We start from the raw sequence: 20,235 nt of genomic DNA, 5'->3' as shown, positions 1-20,235 counted from the left end.
TCCGACCCAAGGATTGAACGTAGGTCTCCTGCATTATAGGCAGCTTCTTTACCGTCTGAGCAACCAGGGGTTAATTTCTCCCAAAGGAAACACAGACATACAAACCTTGAAAACATGATGGAGGGTCTTAACTCACCAATGTTTAGTACATTTACATTTGAGAGGACTCAGTCCAGTGTTCTTGCCTGGAGAATCCCAGGGATGGGGGAGCCTGGTGGGCTGCCGTCTATGGGGTCACAGAGTTGGACATGACTGAAGCGACTTAGCAGCAGCAGCAGCAGTCCGAGTTACAAGGTATGTGGTCACTACGGTAGTTTCTTAATAAGGCCACCATGAGCCGTCACAGTACACAAATCAGTTAAATCACTCTTCCACAATGAACACTGTTAGGGTTTAAAAAACTTCTTTCTCCTGATCAACAACTTTACACTTTCTTGGACAGAACAAAATCTAACAGTCCTTGAATAACTTCAATGGCTCTTTTGCTTAAGATTAGGATGAGCTGCTATAAGGCTAGGATGGTTTTTCCTAAGACCAGACTATAATAAACTTATGGCATTTGATAAACTGGCATGCCATTTAACAATGTGTTATTGTTTTGGAAATTCTTCCTCTGTTTTCACAGGACACAGAACTACACCAAAGCCATGTATCTGTTAGCTACCAAAATTTTGTTATACTACTAAATAAATTAGAAATCAACTAGTAAGATAAAAAATGCTTTCAAAGTTAGTATGTATAATGTATTACATAGAGCTCTAATAACACATAATATTTTCATTCTTTAATATTTTTAACCATTTATAAACAACATATAAAAAAAAAAGCCACATATTCCGGCTGTGAAAATGGTGCCATCAATGGACTAAAAATATTTTCTACATCATTTTGGAGCTAAGCAGATTTTTCTAGCAAAACACCAAATCAGAAGTCTTACATCTTAGTTCCAGCTCTGCCACTCACATGGCCTGGGTCCCAGTCCTTAATCTGGGTCTTTCTTTCTTCAAATTTAAAATGATGACATATATAAGACTCCAAGATCATCTGCAATGTCCCTTCTAGAGCCCAAATTCTGTTATTCACTTTGAATGCAAATTATCTGAATTCAGGGACTTCCTGGCAGTATAGTGGTTAACAATCTGAGCTTCCACTGCAGGGGGCACAGGTTCAATCCCTGGTCAGGGAACTAAGACGCCACAGGTTGTGCGGCCCAGCCAAGAAAAAATACATACGTATAGTATTTTTTAAAAATTATCTTAATTTCAAAACTATTTTCTTTTTTATATTTGCACCACAATGCTATTTTTTTTTAAAAATCAGATATTTCACCTCAGAATACTATATTAATACTACCTTTTTAACTTTAGAAGTTTACCATATACTTAGAATGACTTAAGAAATAAGAAACAAGCAAATGTGAATACAGTTATGTGCTCCACAAAGACAGCAGAGGTACTTTTATCCTGGGCTGGAAGTCACGTCGAGTAGCGGTACAAAGGCTGCGCCAGCAGCGAGGGGCCTTGCAGGGGAGAGTGAGTAGGAGCGTGGCCTCCTCAGAATGAGCTGGAATGGAATGCCAGCTCCACCGCTTACCGGAAGAATGACCTTGGGCAACTTGCCGGGCCTCTAAGACTCAATTCCCTCATCTAAAATGGAGATGATAATTCCTCTCTCCCAGGCTGTTTCAAAGTGGAAACAGAGGGACCACAGGATTCAACTGCTTAAAAACTGAGGATGGGGAGGAACTTTACCTAATTATCCTCATGACTTTTATTTTCATACTTTATTTTAAATAAAAAGCTATAGTTAAGAAAAGTTCACAGTTTCTACCTCTTTCCATCTTTAGAAGTCTTCTTCAATAAATACATACTCTAGTTTTTCTTCAAATTACGCTTCTTCTTCAACAAACTTCCTTATCCACAAATACTATACCATATCCCACAGTTAGTATAAATCTTCAAAATCAAATTATGAAAATTAAATTGATGAATTTCGTGTCAGGCCTTAAATCTTTAAATAAAAAAAGGTCTGGGAGACCTAATGCAATCAATCTTTCATTATTTTCCCACAGTTCAATAATAAGTAGGCCTCTTTACTCTTTGGGAACTTTGAGATAAGATTCTAACAAATAAAACTCTCCTACTATGTAAAATATTAATTGAATAATTGTGCCAAGTTAAAATGCCTTTTAAACTTAAAAACACTTGCCACCACTTCTCTGAAAACACCAGTTGATATCACATTATAATACAGATGTGTTCTAGAAATGGGTGTAGCTTAGGTATTTAGATATCAATTGATACTTTCCAATGATTTTTCATGATAATTTCAGAAATATGTCTCACAGGGGAAAAAATGGCCCCAATACATAATCCAAATCTCACTTAAGAATCGCAATATACACTTGAAAGCACATTCTTTGTCAGTGTGTGGTTCCTATGCATTCAATTTTCCATCTTTTTCACTAACTGTAAACCCTTACAAACTTTTTTACAAATTGTAAAAAGTTAAGTCAAATGGACAGTTGTTCCACATGATCTAAAACACTTACTTAAATATACAAATAAATTTAAATACACCAGAAATTTAAGGTCCATTCCACTGATATTTTATAGCCCACAGGGCATTCAAAATCAAAACAACCATAATGTCTAGGGCACTGCCATTCCAGGTATTTACAATCACTTATCAGGTTGAAAGTAAGAAAACGAAACCTCAGTTTAAGTAAGATAACTTCTGCTCTTCACAGTGGGCAGTTTTCTAGAGGAATGAACAAAAGACAGGGTTTTGCCTCAGGGGAGCCACTGCAAACTCTGACTCAGGTTCAGCCACTTGACAACTTTGAACCTGTTTCCTCATCTGCAAAAATGGGAATAATGATACCCTACTTCACAGCCTGAAGAGCAAGCAAGATGTCTGTGAAATCACAGTGTAAACTCTAGATTGCAATAACAAGTTTGACATTTATTACTACTGTGCCTTTAAGAGTGACAAACTTACAGTGAAGAAAAATTTGACGACTTAATGACCAAAAGGATGAAAGCAAAGAAATTTTACTAGTTTAAGTCTTTATATGGAGACTATGATACAGATGCAGAGGAAATTTTAAGATTTTTTTTTTTTATGTGGACCATTTTTTGAAGTCTTTATTGAATTTGTTAGAACACCGCTTGTTTTTTTTAATGCTTTGGCTTACTGACCACAAAGCATGTGGGATCTTAGCTTCCCAACCAGGAATCGAACCCACACCCCCTGCCCTGGAAGGTGAAATCTTAACCACTGGACCATCAGGGAAGTCCCTCAGAGAAAATTTTTATTCAGCTCTAGGAAGCCTGGGCAGACTAAACTGTTTTTGTAAGGGCAAAGGGGAACTTGCTGTGCTTACTACGAGACATCAGAAATGCAAATTAGAGCACAGTAATTTATTAATTGTGCAGATGTGAAACTGCTTTAAATAAACATGCCCTAAATGAGACTGAACTGCAGAGGGAGTAAGGGGGTACCTGTCTTGACTGTGTCACAGCTGAAGAAGGATGCCTTCGTCTGGCCAGTCTCTAAAGGAGAGAGCTAATGCCAGAGTTGTTTCTCAGGGGAAATCTGTTCTCCCCAACCCTAACAGGGCTCAATAAAATGCATGACAGGTTTATTTTATGACCACAAAACTAGAATTTTTACTACCTTTTAAAGAGGAAGTCTATTGAATAAGAAAATTCCAAAAATAAGAGGGGAAATACAAACTACCTTGCTTTATTTATCTGTAAATACATTCAGTCCTAACTGAAATAGTACACAGGAGGGTGCTCCATGACATTATGCCAGCGTTACTGATGATGGAAGACAGTATAGGATGACAGCATATAAGAAATAATTCTGTCACAAACTCCATTTTCTTCATTGATAACGTGTCGATGGCAGTATGTTAATAACGACACTGTTAATAACAAACAGCTAAATATGATTTGGCAGTTGTGGTCACCAGAGCACCTCTGTGCAGGCAACACTGTGAAGGCTTAAAACCATGTCTGCAGATGAGGTAATCCCAGAACCGCTGGCTTTGCTTCAATCAGGGCAGGATTCATTTACAGGCCTCTGATCTTTCCACTGAGCCATTTCTGAACATGCAGAACCTCCTATATTCAGGACATAGTATAAAACAGAGCAATTCAACAAAAGTGAATCAGACACCTACTATACTGTTCTATGCAGTGTGGGTACAAAGATAAGTAAAACCCAGATCTTATTGCTTATGAGGGTCACAGTTTTTAAGATGTGAGGTTACTGAAGCCATTCCTCCATAATGTTCTTACTAACACTGTAACCCCTTCGCCACACTGGCTGTATTTTTTTGCCTACTGATCTCCATAGACTGTTCTGCTCTAGGGGACCTCCTGAAATTTACCTTTTCGTGTCCTTCTACAGACTCTGGCAGATCCCTCATTATGAGCTACACACTGTCCACACCCTTAGCTCAGTGAACTAGTATTTTTTGAGTTCCTGCACTTTTATAGGTACAGGAGATACAGCAACAGACAACAATTGACTCTATTCTTATCAGATCCTTCACGATGAGCTAGACTCAGTCCTCGTCCCTACTAACTAGACTAATTCCACTGATTTGTTTCACAGTATCCATTGCACTCCTAACAAGTTCTAGGTGCTGATGATACAGTAGGAAGCAAAACACAGTCCTTGGGCTCATGGAACTTGGCAAAACTTGGTGTGACACTGCCCAATTTTGACCAGTGGTGTCCAAAATCGGGTCCTTGAGACCCAAAACATGAATAAGACTTAGCCCACTGGAGTAGGTAAGAAGGAAATAGTATAATTTTCCTTTATATTCAAAAGAAAATATTTTTATATTGTTTATTTTTTATTTCTAAGCATTTATAGTTTATCACATTATATATTAATAGCTCAATATATGTATGTTATAAATAAACGTATAGACACTGAGGATACATGCTCAAATTCATTTACTGAAGGGGATAGCACCTAAAACTTCCAGAGACCACTGGCTTGAATGATGACACAACTAGAAGGAACTGTCTGCCACGATGGGGTTAGCCTGGACTTCCCACTAGCCTGGGAAGCGTTTTGGCAAGGATGCCTAAACATTAAACTAAACAACCGAAGTTCACATCCATCTCAATCTTCCTCCCTAACTGTCTCCTAACAACCATATATTCACCATCCCCGTGTCCCACGGATATCACAGCATTGCTACTTTCTATTCCACATCTGGTATATGTGTGTCATTACTATACCAGAAACATCCTGAAGCCAGAGCCGCTACCATTTTATTCTGCAAGCCCCAGAATTCCTAGTCTGGCGTTATATATAATGAGTACTCAATAAATACATGCTGTATAAAATAAAGACAAATCAATATACGGAACCCAGAATTACCAAACAGATATGATAGAGGCACCAAGTATTTGCTTTACCAAAGATTGCTCTTCTTTATAATGATCAGCACTGGATTCCTTTATGCAGCACCCCTCTGTGTACTTCACAGACCACTGATTACGACTAGGACCTGGGAATGGTAAAACTTCAAGTACCCACTGCTAACTAAAGATCAATTAGAAACACATATGAAACGCTCTGAAATTATAATCTGTCAATAAGGATATATAGTTAGTTCTGAAAAACTAAGGAAGTCAAAACTTTCCAAGAAAACATCTTTAATGAAGAAAAGCGCCAATCACCCTAATTATTGAGATCTATATATCAGACTTTATGATGAGACAGCTATACCTGAAGTAAGTCAGGAATGATACATATGGTTACCTAAAAAGAATTCAAGAAATAAAATCCACCACTGATTTATGATACAGTAAACTCATCACTATGTGAGACCAGATCCTCAGATCTATAACTCTGTGTCCATTCCTCAAGACCCATTCCCAAGACCTTTCAAGCTACAGAAGACTTCTGTATGGATTTAAATTTATGCACAGGCTATAGGTAGAAAATTATTAAAACTTTTTAAAACCCTGGACCTTACAACAAATCTGAACATGTTGTCTGGGACAACTAAGAATGTATAGCACCAAATGAGACAAGAATGCATATCCATATACAAAACTTAAAAGAGAAATTCATTATTACCATGAGGACAGTTAAATGAGATCTGAGTAACTGTACTTCCATGATGCCAAAGAGCCCCATGATAGAACGGAAAGAAGACTCACAAAATATTTTTCTGTGTTTCTCCATTCCTCTTTGCTTCTTTAATGTAAACATTAGGGTCATTATCAACGGTGTGAGCTTACCAAGAAATATTTTCCCAGATCAGTTTCTTCCTTATGATTTTGCTTATGAATGTATTTTTTATTAAAGCACCCAGGGTTGGCATCTGGAACACTGAGCACACAGTATTTTCGAAACAAAGTTTTAATCTAAACTCTGATGATGTCCAGAAATGACCAGTCAAAAGGGGGCCACAAATAAAACTGGGTAAAAATGAATACACCCTGAGGTGTAATAAATACAAAAGTTATGATTTTAAAATGTGATGTTGAAGATCTGATCAAGTCAAAGGGAAATCCAAAGACCAGAACCTAGATTACTAAGCATAAAAGAGAAACTCATGTGTGCCTTACAGGTCATGGCTTACTAAGACATGAGAGACACCACAGTTGTAACAAAGGTTGAGGGAAGCACTAAGCATAATTTTTAATCTATTTTAATTTTAATAAATTTTATATTAAATAATATAATTTTAATCTATAATTTCTCATAGACAGAAAAGTACATTTTTACCTGGTTAGAGTCTGGGCTTGAAATCTTATTAATAAATATACTTTAGTATATTTATGTAAGTAAGAAGCAGTGTTAGAAATAGTAGTTTACACCATTTTTATTAGAATGTGTTTGAACACACAGCTCTAACTTTTTCTATTCACTATACTTTTAACATGATTTGGTATAAGTGCGTGGAGTCCTCGAACCGTTCCCTTTACTTCAAAAGTGTTGTCTTTTCAGACTGTGACATTAATAGTAATAAATAAAAAAGTAAAAATAAAGAAAGTCCAAAACACTTGTGTGTGTTTTAGTTGCTCAGTCGGGTCCTACTCTTTGCGACCCCATGGACTGTAGCCTGCCATGCTCCTCTGTCCACAGAATTCTCCAGGCAAGAATACTGGAGTGGGTAGCCATTCCCTTCTCCAGGGAATCTTTCCCACCCAGGGATCGAACCCAGGTCTCCCGCACTGCAGGCAGATTCTTTACATCTGAGCCACCAGGGAAGCCCCAAAACACTTGACTGTAATGTAACTTAATATAGGTTGAAAACTTTATCAAAAAGTCACTGGTTTTTAAAATAGACTAAAAGCCAAAATAATGTACTAAATGCAAAAATAACTAGACTAAATGCCAAAATAATAAATAAAGAAATGCCAGCCAAATTACGGTCAAAAGTCTAATTTTTAAAATCCACTCTGGTGCTTGGACCAAATGAGTTTATAACCCTGATGGTAGTTAGGACATATATAGTGGGACAGGAAGAAATCCTTTTCATATTTCAATGTCAGCTCCTATGTTGGAACTGGCCAATTTTTAAGTGGTTTTTACTTAGTACTATTTTATGCCATATCTGTCAGAATAATTAGCACAGAATAACATATACATTCATATCTACTGGACTTTTCCAGTCAGTAGAAGATGCTTGCTTTGAGGATAAGGGCTTTTCCACATTCATCTTTAAATCCTCAAAGTTTAAATTAGCATCAATACACTGTAGGCACCCAATATATGACCAGTGAATTAAATCAGTAAGCTTTTGCTACCTGAATCTCACCTATACTTGACCAAATTATATAACATGCAAAGTGATCTTTGAACATGACTCAAGAAAACAAGTCAAAAAAAAGGTATCAGATGCCACAAAACTTACTCAGTTTACCAGCCTACCTGAATGAGAAATATGGAAGTACTTTATTGTAGGGGGGATGAAAGACAAGAAATGGAAGCCTGACACACCCTAACGCATCACTGAGCAGAACCCAGCAAGAGCACGCTTCATAAGATTATCATCCACAGAAACTACTTTGCCAAAACAGAAAAATATCCTATTTCTATGTTTCAGGGTTCAGGGGAAAAGAGAAGTCACTTAAAAAGAACAACAAACTTTTTATTTTCCTATATCTGAATTCGGCTCTAACTTTGCTGAATTTGCAAAGATAAAAGAATTTAATTTCAGGTGAATAGGGCTCTCAGTACCAAAAAAGCAACATGTTACTTTGTCTTTTTTAAATCATTTGCTACATGTATGTAAATGTGTAATTTATAAAATCTCTACTTATCATAGCAGAAACAAATTTCTTACATAAAATAAATCAAAAGTACCCAGAAATCACTTTGAAAACTGATTAACTTTTGACTGACCTTCTAATTCATGTTTGCTCATTAGAACAACACTGCAATGTGTCTATGAAATCTGCTTAATAATTTTTTTCCATGAATACTGATTTCTTTTCAAACCAAATTCCAGAAAACTATTTTATAACACTATGTTAAATTCCTTTTGTAAAATATATTCACTGATTAAGTATTTAAGAGTACCAGACTAAAAACATATAGACTGTTCAGCAAGAAAAACAACTTCTTATGAAGAATGAATGATGATTGCTACTACTGCTGTACCAAAGGAATTAACAAATAGTGAAATCAGTAACTGTTGTTATTAGACATTTCTATCCTGGATACACCAAACAGAAAGGAAGTTCTCTAACTATTAATTTCTAAACTAAGTTTGAAGCCAGTTTTGTCTTTGATTGTGACCTCACAGACGAAAACTGACAACCAGCCCCAGCTCAGAGACTTTCTCATCCACCTTTCCTAAGATTGATAGAGGACAGTGTTCCAAGCCCCATCACTTCAAAAAGAAGATGATTTCTCTTTCAGGAGAAAGAAAAATTAGAGGTAATTCTTAGCTATAAGTAGCCTCAAACCGTTCATTTGTAACCTTTTGGAATGTGGTCCTAAAAGCAGGTATGCAGAGAACAAGCCCAGGAGACGGTGGCACTGCAGACAGGCATTCTAAGCCTGGCACAGTCACTTGCTTAGCTGTGTGACTTCCAACAAATGACTTAACCTGTGACTTGGTTTCCTCGTCATTAAAACAGGGTTACCTCTCATCAGAAAGCTGTTATGAAAAATAAAGTAGTAAAAATAAAACTTACACTTCATAAGGAGGCTCGCAGTCCAAATATCTTTCTCCCAAAGGGTCCAGCTCAGTGGTAGAGTCTGACTGCAAATTATCTTCCTCCCTTCCTCCCAAAGTGAAATACTATTTGGGCTACCCTCCTAAAAACTGCATTTAATTTTCCCTTAAATATACGTGAAACCATGTAATCATGCTACCACTCTAAAAAACAAAAATGACTGGATAAGGAATTTACTTCATAAAAACAACAGGTGCCTTTATTTCACGTAGCCGTCCTAACGGCGTCTAATAACTGTTCCTAAAAGACTATATAAGGGACTGTGTAAGTATCAAATTCATAATTGACAACTTCATTATATGTAGTGATGAATACTAAAAGGACTCAAAAGCTACAAATAAATCTTTAAAATCAAATAATGGTAAAAAAAAAAAAAAACGTTCAATCCCACATTCCCATCCTCAGACATTTCTAGGCAGTATCACAGATGCACATTAGTGAATATAACTGGCTGAGAGAAACAGGACAGAGATAAAGGGGGAGAGAAGGAGGAGAGAAAAGGAAGAACAGAAGGGAGAGAGAGAAAAAAATAATAACTTCAGTAACACAAAATATAATCCAAGTTTGACAGTTGGATGTAGAGAATTATTTTCTCATTTTGTTCCATGCTCCACAACATTCTCTTTGCAGTCAATGAGAACTCTACACTTGGGTGAGTTTTGAGAGGCTCACCAAAAGCTGAAAAATAACTCAGCAATTTTTAATATTAAAAGATTCAGGACTGCTAATAAGACTCCCTCTGAATGACTCAATCTGTAGCTTTCCCACATCAAAGGATGTAGTCGAATCAACAAATAAGAAGACTTTCTTTAGCCATTAATAGTTTTAATCTAACAAATGAAGATTAAGTCTTGGCCTAACAGTAGTTCAGACACAGCTACTACTTTATTCCTAGAGAGCCATATAGACTCTCACTTCATACTTTTCAATTTTATAGTGCTTTTTTATAGGAAATTAGAAGTACAGATAAAAGATTCAGCATTTCACAGTTAATTATTAAAAATAAAGATACCTAGGACCTCTATAAAATACAACCCAGGAACATTCTCACCTGAGAGGAAACCAAATTTGCAGAAAACACTTTCACTTTTACCTTTCTGACTGAAGGAAAGAAACATTCAAGTAGCAGAGTAATAAAGGAAATATAATTCCTTCATGAAACTTCTCCTAAGAGTAAACCGTAATGAAAGTAACCTAAGTTTTGTTCACTGTTATAAGCAATGTTCAACAAGGCACAAGTTTCAAAAGTTACAGCTATAAGTGTGTGTTTGTTTAATAAAATAAAAACTACAACAACCAAAAAAGAATCAACAATGTCAAAATGGATGGATGAGGTTCAGCTAGTGTGCATGTGATTGTGCGTGTGTGTGTGTCTAAGCTTTCCTTACCCACAAGCCTTTCACTCTGCTCAATGCAGGAGGCACAAATGATTTTATGCACTGCCATTTTGTTTCCTTGTCTTGATAACCTCTGATGCCTTCCACATTTATATTTGAAGCCAAGGGTTTCAACAGACAGATAGTCTGAGTTAATATATGATGTTAACACGGCTTCCATGATCTATCCCCTTGCAATGAACTCAAAATGTTCAGATGATCAATGATCAAAATTAGCAAAAGGATTTTCATTGAGCTAAACGAGTAGGAATACCCTATATTTTCACTTTGTGAACTAAGAAAGTTAATACAATAAGATCACAATCCCTTATATGAAACCCTTAGGTCCAAGTACACATCAGATTTTGTGTGGGCTTTAAAAAGATCAGATTGAGCATACTGCATGCTTTATGTAACATTCGTAGCTCAATTTAGGTTAGTACTTCATAACGTACCATACTACTACTTACAGCAAAATATGTGAATATTCTAAGTGGGCTTTAAAAACTATTTTAAAAAGGCCCATGACAATCTGGGTCAGGTTTTGACATCAAGTGAGTTTTAATGTCAAACTTTTGGAAAAACAAAAACATTACTTTTTCAGAGGTATTTTTAGATACAAGATTGCAAATATATACCCAATACCACTCCAGATCAAGATACAGTTCACTAATTTATTAGAGATGAAAAAGTATGGCAAATTAAAATTCAGCAAAGTAAGATGTTCCTGGCAAATACATCCTTAAAAGCCAGGGAACAGCTGGGTGGTTCAGTTGTCAGGACTCTGCCTTCTCACTACTGAAGACCCGAGTTCAATCGCTGGTCAGGAAAGTAAGATCCCAGAAGCTGCAGGGTGCAGCCCAAAAAAAAAAAAAAAAACCCTAGAAAGTTAGGAAATACAAAGGTTATTTCATTTTAATTTACTCAAATAAATTAAATGAACATTGAGACTACTTAAAAATAAATGTCTGTGTTAGAGGCAATGAGTATTCAAGTTTGAGAACCATAGTACTAATAGTCTTTGGTACTTCCCTTGCATTTAACCACAGGGTGCATATCCCCAGGCTTTTGATTTTCATACTGTTCAAGATTTCAGGGATTTAGGGTATTTCCCATCCATCCTCTCTCTAGTTTGTCCCTCTTTTCGATTGAAGTGCCATTTTGTATGATATAATTTGTTATGAACTTTGGATATAATGCTCCTCAATCTTCATGCCTTGACACAAACATGTTGTAACTGGTTGTGAAGAGTCCCCCCAAGTAATTAGTTATGAAAAATTAATGTACCACAGTTTAAAGGATTTTACAAGTATATATATGGGTGTATTCAAGATTTTCATCATAATAACATCACTCTTGCTTATTTTCTGACAGACTTTACTGAAAGGGAAAGAAATGGCTTTATCACACTGTGAACTACCTATATAGTCAACTGCATAATTTATCTATGTCTATCACCAAAGAATCATAGAGTCCCATATGAAAACATCAGTCGCATGCGTGTGCGTAGAAAGTTTGAGGAATGATGCTCTAAGACATTCCAGGATGCATCAAAGTCACTTGAGAGAAAGTCTAATGCTGTCAACTAACCATTCTGAATGGTGTCCTGTCCTGCGCGATATCTTTTTTTTAAAGAGGTACAAGAATCATTCCCCAAACTTCAAGAAGCACTGTACTTATATGTGGCATGCTTCAGCTATTTTTTTCTTTTCTTCGCTTCTGGTTATTCTTATTTCCTTCAGTAATAACTTGCTTGTCCAGCACCCCACAGTTAAAAATGCACCACTGCTTCATGATACTAGAGTTGAAACAAAAAACTGAAATGCACGGACTTGAAAAACTTCAAACTTGGTGGGAGTTGGAGTGAGATGAGATATAACTATAAAAACATATCCTATTGAGTACTGTCTGTGGATAAGGGTCATTATAGACCTTACTGTCTTATGTAATTCTCATTCTGCTGTATGGTAAATATTAAGATGCCCTTTTGCACATATGATAATGGAAGTTTATTCTGTGTCCATATAAGCCCAAAGTCCCTCAGCTTATAAACTAGAGAGCCATCAAGAGTGAAACCCAGGGCTCTTCAGCTGCAAAGCCTCTGCTTCCTATTCTATACCTGCTACAATGGAACATCTATGGAGGGGGATAAGGGTCCTCTGAGTATTGTAAACATGCTGACTGAAATACAGCCATACAATCTTGAAGCTCCGGAAGAGAGACCTCTGTAGTCAATAAACTCTAACTCCACATTCAAGTACGTAACGCCCATTCAATCTTTATCCATCAGTCCCTTAAATGAGAATTCCTCCAAGAGTATCAGGGGACCTCACAGCTGCTTCAGAATCACCAGCAGTATTAGTTAAAATGCAGATTCCAAGGCCCTACCCTAGATACACTGAATCAGAATATGAAGATGAGGGCTGGGGATTTCTATATTTTGCAAGCATACCGGTGTTTTTTTAATTTAAGTCATAAAATAAATTTCATGAATGACACTCTGTCTTTTAATAAAATAGTTTGAAACAGATTAGGTTTATAAAGGTTAGACAGGAATAGGAAATTATCAGAGCACTGCTCTTAGTACTGTTTCAGGAAACTTTTGTTCCAGGTTTTATATGTGTATTGGAATAGAAAAAGTATTTCTTACCACAAATCTCAAAAACATTTGAGAAATTCAGTTGTTTTAAGCAACTTTTATCCCCATTCTTATTTGTTCTTTCAAAGAAGTTATTGATCATTTATTTAATTATTCCCTTTACAAAATATCCAAACTTGTGTCTTTTTCAGGATCTCAGTTATTTCAATCCAGGAGTTTCTGTTTTATTCCCTGATCTTTTCACCCAAGGGCTATATTTAACTACTGGTTTAATTATTTAATCAATATTTTACAATACTTTTCACTTTTCTAAGATTTCCTAAACTCCAATTCATTCTTAATTTTACTTTATATTTTATACAGCCTCCTCACGATCTGAAGTTATTTTACTCTATCTAGATCCTTGAACTGATATATTTTTAACTTATTAAACTTATATTTTGGAAGGTGTGTCAGTGTTTCATGGTCTATACTTAATCCTTTAAATCTTTCATTCCCTTACTCTTTCATTCTCTGTTTATATACACTTTTTAGACAGAATTCTTTATTGGCTTGTCTTCTCTTGCATTTCTGTTGTGTAATTGGTACTTATTTCAATTCTCACCTTATCTTTTCCTTTGAAAGAAAAAAAAAAAAACAATCCCTATTAACACATGAGGATTTTCTGGATATATCTTTACAGTTTTACAATGATGTCCTGGCATTTCAAGAAACTGTAATTGCCTTCTAAGGGATAATATGAACACATACGAATGTTGAGAGGCTAAATGCAAAAGATGCTCTCCTCAGGTATGACTTAAAACATAGAAATCTCTACAGTTCGACACAGTGTGTTGCGACTGCCCTTGAGGTAGTACAAGCTCATGGATGGAATTATAGTCACAGAATCTTCAAGATGGAAGAACATCCATTCAATATTTAGCCTTAGTTTTTACTACCTTCAGAGCAGTGTTTCTCAAAGTATGGCCTGAGGACCGCTTGCATCCAATTTACTTGGGGCATGCAATAAAAATGAAGGGGTGAAACTACAATGTTTTTATAATTTGGGTCTGTTTTCATTTCATATTGAGAGGAAGGCTGATTAAAAATACAGAAGATATCAGTCAGACCTATTTTAAAAGGTGCCTTTGGTAAGGAAATGTTAAAAACAAGGTGGACCTCAAACTACAAGTTCAAGAAAAGTGTCTTCTTAAGCTAAATACCTGCTTAAGCTTAAATTTTAAAATATATTCCACACTGGTGGTGATGCAACATGCCAAATTAATTGCCTATATTTAGTAATTCAGAACATTTAAAAATACAATTTTAAACACTTCTGCACTCTTGCAATGGACTAGTAATTCCAGGGATTTCTTTTAGTATAGCAAAAACAGCCATATCTATAGTGAGGCTATTTTCAAAAACTTCTTTTAATAGGGTTGAACTGTGAAGTCTTTACCACTTCTATTAAAGACTTCTAATATTAAAGTAATTGATATTCATGGTAGGATCCCAGTAAAAATATGGCCCTTGCTTTAACCACATTCTTTATGAAATGTTGGAAAACATAAACCGTAAGTATATTGACTGATAATTAATAATTAGAAATTACATCTGTAATTTTACTGAAAAATATGGCTTTAAAAAACTTTAGCTGATGAATTAGACTTTCATGAGCTGTGCCACATTATTTTAAGGTCGTTGGTCCTTTAACTATACACAGAAAACATTATCAATTACATAGTTACTTACAGCACAAGCAAGCCATAATTATATATTCATCCTCACTTTCACTCAGAGCTATGTTTTAAATTCAATGTCTAAACAAATCTGTCTCAATGGATGAAGTATAAAGAACAAATCTATAAGGTCAAAGGTCCTACATAGTTTTCAAGTTGTACAGCAGAGCTAGATATACATTAAAAGCAGAGCTACTTCACAAACTCATAAACCTGGAACTTTTTTTTAAATTTGGATATAAAAATCAAGATGGATATTAAAAAAAAGAAAGTATCAAAATTGCAAAGTTCTATTAGTATCTAAGACCCTAGGGGAAGATTCTTCCTAAAACTGCCATAATACATACAAAGATGTACCACTAAGAAATAACATAGATGAACCCCTCTTTCAATAAATGTGAAATGCAAATTAAGATTTCCGTTTCAGAATTTAATAGAGGTATGCAGAATAATAAAATAGGAGGTTTGAAAACTCTTGGCCATATAGAAGCAAAACTCGTATCTAAAATCTTATCTTGAAAAATTAAGCCTTATAAACCAAGCCAAATAACTTGTATTTCATTGTCAGTGTGACTTTTTCAAATCACTACTTCAAGTTTTACACTATAAAAACTACTCTGACTTCAAAGACCAAGACTTTGCTTGAAAATATTGTTTTAATGAAGCAGTTATTTGATATCTCAAACAAATGCAAGAACTCATCAGATCGCTTTTATTCTGGAAATTGCTGATTCCCATTTTAAATTCTGAATTGGTAAAACACATTTCCATGGGGAAAGAACTAACATTAAAAGTTTGCGACAGTGAACAAAATAATGTGCCTCACATGTATAAATGTGGTGTTCTTTAGTAATCAGGAATGCATTTTGAATACTCTTGCCATATGTTCAAAAATGAAAAACTTCTCTTGCAAACAAGCTTAAAAAAAAAAAATCAAAGAAGCTGAAATCCCATATTTCAGTGTGCACTAAATTCATCTTACAGACCCATCTCATTCTGACTGTTATGCATGTGACGTATTAGGAGGCTCTCCTAACTATCTGAAATAACAAGATATTTTACATTCCATTAAAGAAAGCTGGATACAGAGCTTCTGTTATATATCATCTAAAGTTCTCAGCAATGTCAAAGTATACTTTGCTACCATACAGAAAACAGAAAAACTACCAGAAAAGCTTGGTCTTCAAATTCAATTTCTCTCAATATTAAGACAATCTTTTGGTGACACACAGTATTACAGCAAGTCATGGAACAAAACAAAAGAAGGTCCCTTTTCTTTTTCTTTTATGGAAAACTGAATTCAAGTTCATTTTCATTCACAAAATACAGTCTGTCTTCATTATGATACTATTACAAAGCACCAAAACTGATTTACATAATTTGTATGACCAGTTTTCTTAAATTATCAGCAATTTAAGAATACCTGAGGTGTTTCTTGCAGTGGAGGAGCAAAATTACACGTTGGTTTTCTGAAGTTTGGGCTTACCACGCTGCTTTCAAATGTTAAACCCTCAGTTTTCACCTAGAGGGCTACTTCTCAAAAACAAACTTTTTAGGCACTTACTGTCCCACATTATTTCACCAACTTTTCCAATTAGGGGCACAGATCTGAAAAGAGTACTTAGCAACAGATTTCAAAGTTGCTATTTTTCACATACACAGACTGTCAAAATATACCCAATTTCTCCAAATTTAGAAGTTCTGAAGCAAATTCAATGCATTAGGACAGTTACTTGCTTCTGAATCAAGCTGATACACTAAATGCTAGATTTACCACACTGCCCAGTCCACCTTCCCTACTACAAGGGTAACTGTCATAAACAGCACAAGTTCCCAAGAAAAGATTGCCCAGAAAAAAGTAAACAAATGTCAGATACTGTAATTTAGAGAGGTCTTCTGGGCAATGCTTCCTTGGGTTTTTTAATAATTCTCTCCACTCACAAGCTACAATCTTTCTACAATATTATCTAGCATCAAATTCCCTAGGCCTTCAACTCTATGCAAAATTTCATTATGAAATAAAAAGAGAAAATAAGTATTCAAATGACACTTGCAGAAAAATATTAAACGGACATTTAAACTATGTTAAAATAATAATACCCATAGCCGAATTCTAAATACTAAAAATCTGCTATGGGAAACTCAATGGGACAAGATTTCTGGGGTGCTACAAGCCCAAAAAGGCATCTTCTGACGTGTACAGTAAGGACCCTTAGGTCATTACTAATATCAGCTAGCTTCCCTATATGAAGAGTTTGCATACTTACTCAGGAAGGCAAGTGGAAAGTACACAGAGAGGAAGATGAACTGCGGCAAAACCTCTGTCATATGATAGTGACCTATAAAGTATCAAATAAAGGTACATCATCAGTATGATATAGCTTTACAGTTGAGGGCGAACTCCTGCAACATCTACGAAGGAAGGACCCCGAAACCCAGGAGGCCCGCTCCCCACCAACCACTCCTTCTCGCCATCCCCACCCCTACGTGCTGTGGGGGCAATTAAGGGAAAGAGCTCCCAGTTTTCCAAGGGCAGAGGCTGAGGGTAGCCCAGTTGGCATTCTAGGGTGTCTCCAGCACACTTTCACCCTACTCCCGGTAATGTACAAGGCAGAAAGTTGATCAATTCGGCACACCCCAAACCCACGCCGTGCTCATTTATCAACTTGCACAAGTGATCGCCGTCCCCAGGAGAAATGCACCAGGAACCAAATCATGGCAATCGACAGGCAGTCCGAGTCTCCCAGTGCTCAGAAGCCGGCCGGAGGTGGCAAGGCGACGGCAGCGGGTCCAGGTAGCGCAGCCCTCAGCCCTGCAGACCTGGGCGGCCCCATATCTCGCCCAAACGCCCGGCCCCGGTCACAATCCCGAGATTAGAGATCGGAACCGAGCGGGGAACACATTCGCCAGAGCCCCCGGTGTCTAGTGCAGGGCCACCAGGTCGGGGTGGGGGGAGATGGGAAACGGAGAGGGAGGAAGGGAGCGAGGGATCCCACCCCGGCTTTGTTGCTGGTCACCATCAAGTTTGCATCTTAGTACAAAATGTCGATCTTAAAGGCTGACAAGACAGAGGCAGAGGGAGAAAGAGAAAGGGAATAGAGTCCATCTTGCTTTGGGGAAGAGGGGGGAGAAAAAAATGAAGTGTAAATCCCACACTCCGGGCGTAAAAGTCTGCTAAACACCTTTCCATAACGGAGAAGCAACGAGTGGGGTGGCCCCGTCGCCGTGCCCGCTCGAACTGGCGGCGGTCTGGGCAGAAAACACCTCCCTCTCCTCGTCTTCCTCCTCCTTCCCCTCCTCCTCCTCCCTCTCCTCCTCCTCCCGCGGGCCCCGGCGAAGATCCCGCCGCCACCGCTGCTGCCTCCGCTGCTGCCTCCGCTGCCCCCCGGGGAGGCACGGCCGCCCGGCCCGGCGCTGCCATTCCGGGCTTGGACCGCGCGGCGCGCGTGGGGCGGGAGCTGGGTGGCCGCGCGGGGACATCCGCACCGGGGACCCCCTGCGCCCCCTCGCCGCGGGCTGGCTACAAAAGTCATGCGAGCAGAGGTGGCGGCGGCGCGCATAAGAGGGGGCGCGCGTGGGGGGGCCTCCCACGCCGCGAGTGGGCAACCCCAAGGGATGGCGAAGAACGCCCCTCCCCGCGCGGGGAAAGTACCCCAGTCCCCGGCAGCCCGGCGTCCGCGGCCGGGAGACTAGAACTGGACGTGTCATTAGCAGGACAGGCAATGGTTTCAAAGCCCCAGGCCAATGACCATTAGCAGAGGCAGAGCTCGCTCCGTCCCCATCCCCCACCACCTCCACCCACCTTCCCCTTCGTACCCCCCCCCACCTCCACCCCACCTCACGAAACTTTTCAACGAGATCCACCTGGACTAATTTGTCCTCAGACAGTTAAAATACTGACTAGACCCTACACACCGGGAGAGAAGGGGAATGCACGTTTTATTTTCCTTTCTACAGAAAGGAAAGCAAAAAATAGCTTCTCTCTCCGTCTCTCCCTCTCCCCCCCCCCTCCTCTGTCGTACATGTTGTGTCTTAGCTTTTTGCATCGTTTCGTTTTACCTTCCTCATTTAGCTGAAATGATCGTGGATATTTCACACATGAACGTGTTCCAGATTCTTGGATTCAGGGTCCTTGTAAATTACAGGACTCACGTTAAGTTTCATACAATACCAAAAAATAAAAAAAATAATAATAATACATCTCTGAGGGTGAGCGAGCGAGACGAGGTGGAGGAGGAAAAGAAACCTCGAGTCTGATTTCGGTAATTTACTAGCGACCCGGATCGCAGCAAATAACAGTGTAACACGAGTGTGGCTTAAGGGGCTCGGGAGCTCTTTCTAGAGCCATCGACCCCATCCCCGGATAAAGGATCTGCAAGTTTTCTGTCATCGCGACCATGCAATGCCATAACTTACCTTCAGAAATAAGACTTTTAACAGCCAAGGCCTTCCTCCTCCCCTCCACCACCACCCCCAGCTTCGCTCCCTCCACCTTAAACTTATTGACACAACATAATCCCACATTCAAGCAAAATCCTGACACAGCCTCCCTCCTCCTCTTCCCCCTCCTCTCTTCCCTCGCGTTCTCTCGTTCTCTCTCTCTCCCGTTCTCTCCGGTTCTCTCTCTCTCTCTCTCTCTCTCTTGCCCTCCCTCCCCCCCGCCGGCTTTCCCTCCCTCTTCTCTCTCCCCTACTCCCTCACCCTCTTCCCCCTCTCCCCCTATTCTTCCTCCTAGCCACTCTGGCACTAAAACAGCACTTTCTCTACTCGCCGCGCATTTGGTTAGGGGTGGGGGGGTGAGAGGGCACCGATCTCCGGGGCCGGAACACCCAGATCCCAACTCTCCAGATGAACTGTTCCCGGTCACCGACGCACTCGAAACGTTCAATCAATCCACTGAGGGCTGGCTGCTCGTACCTTCCTCCCTTGCCCCGACTCCCCAGGCCCCACCTCCCCGGCAGCCGAGCCCAAGCTGGGCTCCACGTACTTTCGCCGAGATGAAGTTTGGGGCTCCCCGGGCGGCCACGAGCCGCCCGCCGGCTTGAGGGCTCTGTTGTTGTTTTCCTCGGGCTGCTCCTGCCCGCGCCCCGGCTCCCGTGCCCCTCTCGGGCGGCGCTGCCTGTGTGCCGAGAGGTGCTGGTTGCAAACGCAGCCTGGCACCGGCTGGCCTACTACTCCCCAGCCCGGCCCCCAGCCTCCCGCCCGCAGGGCACTGCCTCCGCGCCCCCCACCCGCCGCCGGCGCGGCCGCCGCGACCCTCGCCCCCGACCTCTCCCGACCCAAAGTTTTGGCGGAGGGGGAAAGTGCCCAGGGAG

General features: G+C 39.1%; 1 protein-coding gene across 13 annotated transcripts in view; it reads right to left on the bottom strand.

Annotated features, from left to right (window-relative positions):
• Window positions 1-20,235, bottom strand: part of BBX (BBX, HMG-box containing) — a 297,884-nt gene that overhangs the window by 277,305 nt on the left and 344 nt on the right. For 9 of the 13 annotated variants that reach the window (XM_027566187.1, XM_027565800.1, XM_027566433.1 and 6 more), the window contains exon 2: window positions 17,188-17,259. The gene's annotated coding sequence lies outside the window, so the exon portion shown is untranslated. Of the gene's footprint in view, window positions 1-17,187; window positions 17,260-18,102; window positions 18,122-18,979; window positions 19,298-19,336; window positions 19,436-19,907; window positions 19,989-20,235 lie in introns of those variants that run through there. The other 4 variants (XM_027565938.1, XM_027565881.1, XM_027565957.1 and 1 more) reach the window with 4 other exon arrangements.

Source organism: Bos indicus x Bos taurus, chromosome 1 (assembly GCF_003369695.1).
Source record: "Bos indicus x Bos taurus breed Angus x Brahman F1 hybrid chromosome 1, Bos_hybrid_MaternalHap_v2.0, whole genome shotgun sequence".
Classification (NCBI taxonomy): Eukaryota; Metazoa; Chordata; class Mammalia; order Artiodactyla; family Bovidae; genus Bos; species Bos indicus x Bos taurus.
Note: the sequence above shows the minus strand (reverse complement) of the source record. Positions and strands in the feature narration are given on the sequence as shown.